The sequence below is a fragment of the Triticum aestivum genome, chromosome 7A (assembly GCF_018294505.1).
Source record: "Triticum aestivum cultivar Chinese Spring chromosome 7A, IWGSC CS RefSeq v2.1, whole genome shotgun sequence".
NCBI classification, from domain to species: Eukaryota; Viridiplantae; Streptophyta; class Magnoliopsida; order Poales; family Poaceae; genus Triticum; species Triticum aestivum.
The window spans coordinates 7,660,147-7,672,426 of record NC_057812.1 but is presented as its reverse complement, the minus strand read 5'-3'; positions in this window follow the sequence as shown (position 1 = coordinate 7,672,426).

Below are 12,280 nucleotides of genomic sequence, written 5' to 3'. Positions count from 1 at the left end.
GCAGTATGACTTATATCGCCCACAACTCACTTGTGTTCTACTCATGCATATAACATCAACACATAAAACCTAGGCTCGGATGCCACTGTTGGGGAACGTAGTAATTTCAAAAAAATTCCTACGCACACGCAAGATCATGGTTATGCATAGCAACGAGAGGGGGAGAGTGTGATCTACGTACCCTTGTAGATCGACAACGGAAGCGTTAACTTGGTTGATGTAATCGTACGTCTTCACGGCCCGACCGATCAAGCACCAAAACTACGGCACCTCCGAGTTCTAGCACACGTTCAGCTCGATGACGATCCCTGGACTCCGATCCAGCAAAGTGTCGGGGAAGAGTTCCGTTAGCACGACGGCGTGGTGACGATCTTGATGTACTACCGTCGCAGGGCTTCGCCTAAGCACCGCTACAATATTATCGAGGACTATGGTGGAAGGGGGCACCGCACACGGCTAAGAATATGATCACGTGGATCAACTTGTGTGTCTAGGGGTGCCCCCTGCCCCCGTATATAAAGGAGCAAGGGGAGGAGGCCGGCCGGCCCTATAGGCGCGCCAAGGAGGAGTCCTCCTCCTAGTAGGAGTAGGACTCCTACTAGGAGGGGGAAGGAAGTGGGGAGGGAGAGGGAAAGGGGGGCGCCGCCCCCCTCTCCTAGTCCAATTCGGACCAAGGGGGGAGGAGGCGCGCGGCCCACCTTTGGCTGCCCCTCTCTCTCTCTCCACTAAGGCCCATATGGCCCATTACTTCTCCCGGGGGGGTTCCGGTAACCCTCTCGCTCTCCGGTTTTCTCCGAAATCGCCTGGAACACTTCCGGTGTCCGAATATAGCCGGCCAATATATCAATCTTTATGTCTCGACCATTTCGAGACTCCTCGTCATGTCCATGATCACATCCGGGACTCCGAACTAACTCCGGTACATCAAAACTCATAAACTCATAATATAACTGTCATCAAAACCTTAAGCGTGCGGACCCTACGGGTTCGAGAACAATGTAGACATGACCGAGACATGTCTCCGGTCAATAACCAATAGCGGAACCTGGATGCTCATATTGGCTCCTACATATTCTACAAAGATCTTTATCGGTTAGACCGCATAACAACATACGTCGTTCCCTTTGTCATCGGTATGTTACTTGCCCGAGATTCGATCGTCGGTATCTCAATACCTAGTTCAATCTCGTTACCGGCAAGTCTCTTTACTCGTTATATAATACATCATCCCGCAACTAACTCATTAGTTGCAATGCTTGCAAGGCTTAAGTGATGTGCATTACCGAGAGGGCCCAGAGATACCTCTCCGACAATCGGAGTGACAAATCCTAATCTCGAAATACGCCAACCCAACATGTACCTTTGGAGACACCTGTAGAGCACCTTTGTAATCACCCAGTTACGTTGTGACGTTTGGTAGCACACAAAGTGTTCCTCCGGCAAACGGGAGTTGCATAATATCATAGTCATAGGAACATGTATAAGTCATGAAGAAAGCAATAGCAACATACTAAACGATCGGGTGCTAAGCTAATGGAATGGGTCATGTCAATCAGATCATTCACCTAATGATGTGATCCCATTAATCAAATAACAACTCTTTGTCCATGGTTAGGAAACATAACCATATTTGATTAACGAGCTAGTCAAGTAGAGGCATACTAGTGACACTCTGTTTGTCTATGTATTCACACATGTATTATGTTTCCGGTTAATACAATTCTAGCATGAATAATAAACATTTATCATGATATAAGGAAATAAATAATAACTTTATTATTGCCTCTAGGGCATATTTCCTTCACGAAGAACTCCCCCACATGACCCGACGCATCCAGCAGCTGATTGATGCAGCCGCGCAGCGGCACGAAGCCGACGCCTGCGCGGAAAGCCCTCCCCCGCGCCGAGATCACGGCGCGACGTCCCGGACGCCGACTACGGGTAAAACCCGCGCGCGGCGCGAGAAAGAACGGGCTGCCAGCGGAAGCCGAACCCGAATCTCCATCGAGCGAGACCCAGAAGGCCACCCCGGGCCGTGGAGTGGCGGGGCAACCTGCCTCCGCCCCGGCCCCATGGAGAGAGATATCCCACCCCGCCGCCTATTGCGTATCCGACTCTCAGCGGCCGGCTAGGTCGCCGCGAAGGAGTCCGAGAGAATGACGCCCGCCATCGGATCGACCGCCTGGCGCGATCCCTGGCGCTAGAAGAAGAAGACGATGTCGGCCCGCCTTACTTCGGTCCCCGCATCCGCGACGAGCCTTTCCCCAAAGGGTTCTCGCTCCCAAGAGACACGCCCAAGTACAACGGCTCCGTGAAGCCGGAAGATTGGTTGATCGACTACTCCACGGCGGTTAACATAGCCAATGGCAACAGGCGCGTTGCCGTGAAGTACGTGCCCCTCATGCTGCAGGGCACGGCGCGGACCTGGCTCAACAGCCTCAAGCCATACAGCATCAACAGCTGGCTAGACTTCACAGAAGCCTTCGTTCGCAACTTCACCAGCACCTACAAGCGGGCTCCCAAGCCCAGACAGCTCTCCTTGTGCGTGCAAGGCCCCGCCGAGTCCACTCGCGACTACCTCACGCGTTGGGCCGAGCTCCGCAACTCTTGCGAAGGGGTGCACGAGGTGCAAGCCATAGAATACTTCACTGCCGGGTGCCGAGAAGGCACCCTCCTCAAGCACAAGCTCCTCTGCGACGAGCCGACTACCCTCGATGAGCTTCTGATCATAGTGGACAAGTACGCCACCGCCGACTCCTCGATGAAGACCGAACTCCGGGTAGACGCGTCCGGAAAGGTACTCAACCCGGCGCTCAAGACGCCGGCTGGGACTCCGGCCGACGCCCACACCAGAACAACCACAAGCGCAAGGGCCCGGTGCCTCCCTCCACCAGTCGGCGGGTGGCTGTTGGTTTCGTAGTAATTTCAAAAAATTTCCTACGCACACGCAAGATCATGTGATGCATAGCAACGAGATGGGAGAGTGTTGTCTATGTACCCACGCAGACCGACTGCGGAAGCGTTGACGCAACGTAGAGGAAGTAGTCGTACGTCTTCCCGATCCGACCGATCAAGCACCGAAACTACGGCACCTCCGAGTTCGAGCACACGTTCAGCTCGATGACGATCCCCGGACTCCGATCCAGCAAAGTGTCGGGGAAGAGTTCCGTCAGCACGACGGCGTGGTGACGATCTTGATGCACTACAGCAGCAGGGCTTCGCCTAAACTCCGCTACAGTATTATCGAGGACTATGGTGGCTGGGGGCACCGCACACGGCTAAGGAATAGATCACATGGATCAACTTGTGTGTTTCTGGGGTGCCTCTGCCTCGGTATATAAAGGATTAGAGGGGGGAGGCTGGCCGGCCACAGGAGGCGCGCCAGGAGAGTCCTACTCCCTCTGGGAGTAGGATTCCCCCCCCCCAATCCTAGTTGGAATAGGACTCCTTTGAGGGGGGAAAGAGAGAGAGGGGGCCGGCCACCTCTCCTAGTCCTAATAGGACTAGGGGAAGGGGGGAGGTGCACAGCTACCTTGGGCTGCCCCTTTCTCCTTTCCACTAAAGCCCACTAAGGCCCATATAGCTCCCGGGGGGTTCCGGTAACCTCCCGGTACTCCGATAAAATCCCGATTTCACCCGGAACATTTCCGATATCCAAACATAGGCTTCCAATATATCAATCTTTACGTCTCGACCATTTCGAGACTCCATGTCATGTCCGTGATCACATCCGGGACTCCGAACAACCTTCGGTACATCAAAATGCATAAACTCATAATATAACTGTCATCGTAACCTTAAGCGTGCGGACCCTACGGGTTCGAGAACAATGTAGACATGACCGAGACACGTCTCCGGTCAATAACCAATAGCAGGACCTGGATGCCCATATTGGCTCCTACATATTCTACGAAGATCTTTATCGGTCAGACCGCATAACAACATACGTTGTTCCCTTTGTCATCGGTATATTACTTGCCCGAGATTCGATCGTCGGTATCCAATACCTAGTTCAATCTCGTTACCGGCAAGTCTCTTTACTCGTTCTGTAATACATCATCCCGCAACTAACTCATTAGTTGCAATGCTTGCAGGGCTTATGTGATGTGCATTACCGAGAGGGCCCAGAGATACCTCTCCGACAATCGGAGTGACAAAACCTAATCTCGAAATACGCCAACCCAACATGTACCTTTGGAGACACCTGTAGTACTCCTTTATGATCACCCAGTTACGTTGTGACGTTTGGTAGTACCCAAAGTGTTCCTCTGGTAAACGGGAGTTGCATAATCTCATAGTTATAGGAACATGTATAAGTCATGAAGAAAGCAATAGCAACATACTAAACGATCGGGTGCTAAGCTAATGGAATGGGTCATGTCAATCAGATCATTCTCTTAATGATGTGATCCCGTTAATCAAATAACAACTTATTGTTCATGGTTAGGAAACATAACCATCTTTGATTAACGAGCTAGTCAAGTAGAGGCATACTAGTGACACTTTGTTTGTCTATGTATTCACACATGTATTATGTTTCCGGTTAATACAATTCTAGCATGAATAATAAACATTTATCATGATTATAAGGAAATAAATAATAACTTTATTATTGCCTCTAGGGCATATTTCCTTCAGTCTCCCACTTGCACTAGAGTCAATAATCTAGATTACACCGTAATGATTCTAACACCCATGGAGCCTTGGTGCTGATCATGTTTTGCTCGTGGAAGAGGCTTAGTCAATGGGTCTGCAACATTCAGATCCGTATGTATCTTGCAAATCTCTATGTCTCCCACCTGGACTAGATCCCGGATGGAATTGAAGCGTCTCTTGATGTGCTTGGTTCTCTTGTGAAATCTGGATTCCTTTGCCAAGGCAATTGCACCAGTATTGTCACAAAAGATTTTCATTGGACCCGATGCACTAGGTATGACACCTAGATCGGATATGAACTCCTTCATCCAGACTCCTTCGTTCGCTGCTTCCGAAGCAGCTATGTACTCCGCTTCACATGTAGATCCCGCTACGACGCTTTGTTTACAACTGCACCAACTGACAGCTCCACCGTTTAATGTAAACACGTATCTGGTTTGCGATTTAGAATCGTCCGGATCAGTGTCAAAGCTTGCTTCAACGTAACCATTTACGATGAGCTCTTTGTCACCTCCATATACGAGAAACATATCCTTAGTCCTTTTCAGGTATTTCAGGATGTTCTTGACTGCTATCCAGTGATCCACTCCTGGATTACTTTGGTACCTCCCTGCTAGACTTATAGCAAGGCACACATCAGGTCTGGTACACAGCATTGCATACATGATAGATCCTATGGCTGATGCATAAGGAACATCTTTCATATTCTCTCTATCTTCTGCAGTGGTCAGGCATTGAGTCTTACTCAACTTCACACCTTGTAACACAGGCAAGAATCCTTTCTTTGCTTGATCCATTTTGAACTTCTTCAAAATCTTGTCAAGGTATGTGCTCTGTGAAAGTCCAATTAAGCATCTTGATCTATCTCTATAGATCTTTATGCCTAATATGTAAGCAGCTTCACCGAGGTCTTTCATTGAAAAACTCTTATTCAAGTATCCCTTTATGCTATCCAGAAATTCTATATCATTTCCAATTAGTAATATGTCATCCACATATAATATCAGAAATGCTACAGAGCTCCCACTCACTTTCTTGTAAATACAGGCTTCTCCGAAAGTCTGTATAAAACCAAATGCTTTGATCACACTATCAAAGCGTTTATTCCAACTCCGAGAGGCTTGCACCAGTCCATAAATGGATCGCTGGAGCTTGCACACTTTGTTAGCTCCCTTTGGATCGACAAAACCTTCTGGTTGCATCATATACAACTCTTCTTCCAGAAATCCATTCAGGAATGCAGTTTTGACATCCATCTGCCAAATTTCATAATCATAAAATGCGGCAATTGCTAACATGATTCGGACAGACTTAAGCATCGCTACGGGTGAGAAGGTCTCATCGTAGTCAATCCCTTGAACTTGCCGAAAACCTTTTGCGACAAGTCGAGCTTTGTAGACAGTAATATTACCGTCAGCGTCAGTCTTCTTCTTGAAGATCCATTTATTCTCAATTGCTCGCCGATCATCGGGCAAGTCAACCAAAGTCCATACTTTGTTCTCATACATGGATCCCATCTCAGATTTCATGGCTTCAAGCCACTTTGCGGAATCTGGGCTCACAATCGCTTCTTCATAGTTCGTAGGTTCATCATGATCTAGTAGCATGACTTCCAGAACGGGATTACCGTACCACTATGGTGTGGATCTCACTCTGGTTGATCTACGAGGTTCGGTAGTAACTTGTTCTGAAGTTTCATGATCATCACAATTAGCTTCCTCACTAACTGGTGTAGGTGTCACAGAAACAGTTTTCTGTGATGTACTACTTTCCAATAAGGGAGTAGGTACAGTTACCTCGTCAAGTTCTACTTTCCTCCCACTCACTTCTTTCGAGAGAAACTCCTTCTCTAGAAAGTTTCCGAATTTAGCAACAAAAGTCTTGCCTTCGGATCTGTGATAGAAGGTGTATCCAATAGTCTCCTTTGGATATCCTATGAAGACACATTTCTCCGATTTGGGTTCGAGCTTATCAGGTTGAAGGTTTTTCACATAAGCATCGCAGCCCCAAACTTTCAGAAACGACAACTTTGGTTTCTTGCCAAACCACAGTTCATAAGGCGTCGTCTCAACGGATTTTGATGGTCCCTATTTAACGTGAATGCGGCCGTCTCTAGAGCGTACCCCCAAAACGATAGCGGTAAATCAGTAAGAGACATCATAGATCGCACCATATCTAGTAAAGTACGATTACGATGTTCAGACACACCATTACGCTGTGGTGTTCCGGGTGGCGTGAGTTGCGAAACTATTCCACAATTTTTCAAATGTACACCAAACTCGTAACTCAAATATTCTCCTCCACGATCAGATCGTAGAAACTTTATTTTATTGTTACGATGATTTTCAACTTCACTCTGAAATTCTTTGAACTTTTCAAATGTTTCAGACTTATGTTTCATTAAGTAGATATACCCATATCTGCTCAAATCATCTGTGAAGGTGAGAAAATAACGATATCCGCCACGAGCCTCAATATTCATCGGACCACATACATCTGTATGTATGATTTCCAGCAAATCTGTTGCTCTCTCCATAGTACCGGAGAACGGCGTTTTTGTCATCTTGCCCATGAGGCACGGTTCGCAAGTACCAAGTGATTCATAATCAAGTGGTTCCAAAAGTCCATCAGAATGGAGTTTCTTCATGCGCTTTACACCGATATGACCTAAACGGCAGTGCCACAAATAAGTTGCACTCTCATTATCAACTCTGCATCTTTTGGCTTCAACATTATGAATATGTGTGTTACTACTATCGAGATTCAACAAGAATAGACCACTCTTCAAGGGTGCATGACCATAAAAGATATTACTCATATAAATAGAACGACCATTATTCTCTGATTTAAATGAATAACCGTCTCGCATTAAACAAGATCCAGATATAATGTTCATGCTCAACGCTGGCACCAAATAACAATTATTTAGGTCTAATACTAATCCCGAAGGTAGATGTAGATGTAGCGTGCCGACCGCGATCACATCGACTTTGGAACCGTTTCCCACGCGCATTGTCACCTCGTCCTTAACCAATCTTCACTTAATCCGTAGTCCCTGTTTCGAGTTGCAAATATTAGCAACAGAACCAGTATCAAATACCCAGGTGCTACTGCGAGCATTAGTAAGGTACACATCAATAACATGTATATCACATATACCTTTGTTCACCTTGCCATCCTTCTTATCCGCCAAATACTTGGGGCAGTTCCGCTTCCAGTGACCAGTCTGCTTGCAATAGAAGCACTCAGTTTCAGGCTTAGGTCCAGGTTTGGGTTTCTTCTCTTGAGTAGCAACTTGCTTGCCATTCTTTTTGAAGTTCCCCTTCTTCTTCCCTTTGCCCTTTTTCTTGAAACCAGTGGTCTTGTTGACCATCAACACTTGATGCTCCTTCTTGATTTCTACCTCCGTAGCTTTCAGCATCGCGAAGAGCTCGGGAATAGTCTTGTTCATCCCTTGCATATTATAGTTCATCATGAAGCTCTTGTAGCTTGGTGGCAGTGATTGAAGAATTCTGTCAATGACGCAATCATCTGGAAGATTAACTCCCAATTGAATCAAGTGATTATTATACCTAGACATTTTGAGTATATGCTCACTGACAGAACTGTTCTCCTCCATCTTGTAGCTATAGAACTTATTGGAGACTTCATATCTCTCAATCCGGGCATTTGCTTGAAATATTAACTTCAACTCCTGGAACATCTCATATGCTCCATGACGTTCAAAACGTCGTTGAAGTCCCGATTCTAAGCCGTAAAGCATGGCACACTGAACTAGCGAGTAGTCATCAGCTTTGCTCTGCCAGACATTCATAACATCCGGCGTTGCTCCTGCAGCAGGCCTGGCACCCAGCGGTGCTTCCAGGACGTAATTCTTCTGTGCAGCAATGAGGATAATCCTCAAGTTACGGACCCAGTCCGTGTAATTGCTACCATCATCTTTCAACTTTGCTTTCTCAAGGAACGCATTAAAATTCAACGGAACAATAGCACGAGCCATCTATCTACAATCAAACATAAACAAGCAAGATACTAATCAGGTACTAAGTTTCATGATAAATTTAAGTTCAGTTAATCAAATTAATAAAAGAACTCCCACTTAGATAGACATCCCTCTAATGCTCTAAGTGATTACGTGATCCAAATCAACTAAACCATAACCGATCATCACGTGAGATGGAGTAGTTTTCAATGGTGAACATCATTATGTTGATCATATCTACTATATGATTCACGCTCGACCTTTCGGTCTCTGTGTTCCGAGGCCATATCTGTATATTCTTGGCTCGTCAAGTATAACCTGAGTATTCCGCGTGTGCAACTGTTTTGCACCCGTTGTATTTGAACGTAGAACCTATCGCACCAGATCATCACGTGGTGTCTCAGCACGAAGAACTTTCGCAACGGTGCATACTCAGGGAGAACACTTCTTGATAATTTAGTGAGAGATCATCTTATAATGCTACCGTCAATCAAAGCAAGATAAGATGCATAAAAGGATAAACATCACATGCAATCAATATAAGTGATATGATATGGCCATCATCATCTTGTGCTTGTGATCTCCATCTCCGAAGCACCGTGTGATCACCATCGTCACCGGCGTGACACCTTGATCTCCATCGTAGCATCGTTGTCGTCTCGCCAAGCTTGTGCTTCTACGACTATCGCTACCGCTTAGTGATAAAAGTAAAGCATTACATCGCGATTGCATTGCATACAATAAAACGACAACCATAAGCTCCTGCCAGTTGCCGATAACTCGGTTACAAAACATGATCATCTCATACAATAAAATTCAGCATCATGTCTTGACCATATCACATCACAACATGCCCTGCAAAAACAAGTTAGACGTCCTCTACTTTGTTGTTGCAAGTTTTACGTGGCTGCTACGGGCTTAAGCAAGAACCAATCTCACCTACGCATCAAAACCACAACGATAATTTGTCAAATAGACTCCGTTTTAACCTTCGCAAGGACCGGGCGTAGCCATACTTGGTTCAACTAAAGTTGGAGAGACAGTCGCCCGCAAGCCACCTATGTGCAAAGCACATCGGGGGAACCGGTCTCGCGTAAGTGTACGCGTAATGTTGGTCCGGGTCGTCTCGTCCAACAATGCCGCCGAACCAAAGTATGACACGCTGGTAGGCAGTATGACTTATATCGCCCACAACTCACTTGTGTTCTACTCGTGCATATAAATCAACATAAATAACCTAGGCTCGGATGCCACTGTTGGTTTCGTAGTAATTTCAAAAAAATTCCTACGCACACGCAAGATCATGTGATGCATAGCAACGAGATGGGAGAGTGTTGTCTACGTACCCACGCAGACCGACTATGGAAGCGTTGACGCAACGTAGAGGAAGTAGTCGTGCGTCTTCCCGATCCGACCGATCAAGCACCGAAACTACGGCACCTCCGAGTTCGAGCACACGTTCAGCTCGATGACGATCCCCGGACTCCGATCCAGCAAAGTGTCGGGGAAGAGTTCCGTCAGCACGACGGCGTGGTGACGATCTTGATGCACTACAGCAGCAGGGCTTCGCCTAAACTCCGCTACAGTATTATCGAGGACTATGGTGGCTGGGGGCACCGCACACGGCTAAGGAATAGATCACGTGGATCAACTTGTGTGTTTCTGGGTTGCCTCTGCCTCAGTATATAAAGGATTAGAGGGGGGAGGCTGGCCGGCCACAGGAGGCGCGCCAGGAGAGTCCTACTCCCTCTGGGATTAGGATTCCCCCCCCCCCCAATCCTAGTTGGAATAGGACTCCTTTGAGGGGGGAAAGAGAGAGAGGGGGCCGGCCACCTCTCCTAGTCCTAATAGGACTAGGGGAAGGGGGGAGGCGCACAGCTACCTTGGGCTGCCCCTTTCTCCTTTCCACTAAAGCCCACTAAGGCCCATATAGCTCCCGGGGGGTTCCGGTAACCTCCCGGTACTCCGGTAAAATCCCGATTTCACCCGGAACATTTCCGATATCCAAACATAGGCTTCCAATATATCAATCTTTACGTCTCGACCATTTCGAGACTCCTCGTCATGTCCGTGATCACATCCGGGACTCCGAACAACCTTCGGTACATCAAAATGCATAAACTCATAATATAACTATCATCGTAACCTTAAGCGTGCGGACCCTACGGGTTCGAGAACAATGTAGACATGACCGAGACACGTCTCCGGTCAATAACCAATAGCGGGACCTGGATGCCCATATTGGCTCCTACATATTCTACGAAGATCTTTATCGGTCAGACCGCATAACAACATACGTTGTTCCCTTTGTCATCGGTATGTTACTTGCCCGAGATTTGATCGTCGGTATCCAATACCTAGTTCAATCTCGTTACTGGCAAGTCTCTTTACTCGTTCTGTAATACATCATCCCGCAACTAACTCATTAGTTGCAATGCTTGCAAGGCTTATGTGATGTGCATTACCGAGAGGGCCCAGAGATACCTCTCCGACAATCGGAGTGACAAAACCTAATCTCGAAATACGCCAACCCAACATGTACCTTTGGAGACACCTGTAGTACTCCTTTATGATCACCCAGTTACGTTGTGACGTTTGGTAGTACCCAAAGTGTTCCTCCGGTAAACGGGAGTTGCATAATCTCATAGCTATAGGAACATGTATAAGTCATGAAGAAAGCAATAGCAACATACTAAACGATCGGGTGCTAAGCTAATGGAATGGGTCATGTCAATCAGATCATTCTCTTAATGATGTGATCCCGTTAATCAAATAACAACTTATTGTTCATGGTTAGGAAACATAACCATCTTTGATTAACGAGCTAGTCAAGTAGAGGCATACTAGTGACACTTTGTTTGTCTATGTATTCACACATGTATTATGTTTCCGGTTAATACAATTCTAGCATGAATAATAAACATTTATCATGATTATAAGGAAATAAATAATAACTTTATTATTGCCTCTAGGGCATATTTCCTTCAGTGGCCACAGTCGAAGACGAGCGGTCCGAAGCGCGGCCCGCACCAGAGGGGTGGCAAGCCGGCTTGGCAGCCGGCCTTCTCCTACAAGCAGACTCTCAACGCCCCGTGAAAGTTCCACAGCGGCGCGAAGCCGTCCAACCACACGACCCAGAAGTGCCACTGGCTCACCCGAATCTCTAAAGGCGAAGGGCTCGCACCGCCTCCGCCTGCCGGTTCGCCGCCTCCGGCTCCGCAGCCGCCGGCCGCTCGGCCCGCAGTCGGAGTCGTGCACGACGAGTTCCCCGACGAGCATGCCGCCTATGTCATCTTTACAAGTCAGCCCGAAGACCGGCGCAGTAAGCGCCGAGAGCACCAAGAAGTCAGCATGGTTGCTGCCAACCCCACCGAGCACATGCACTGGTCAGAAAAACCTATCAGCTGGAGCCGGACCGACCACCCAGAGGTGATGCCGTCTCCCGGCTCTTATGCGTTGGTTTTGGATGCCACCCTTGCAACGGATAGACGCGCTGCCCGATTCTCCCGCGTGCTGATAGACGGCGGGAGCAGCATCAACATCCTGTACCGTGACACCATGGAGAAGCTGAATGTCAAGACGAAGCAACTCATGCCTACCCGGACTGTGTTCCATGGCATCGTACCCGGTCTGTCCTGCGCC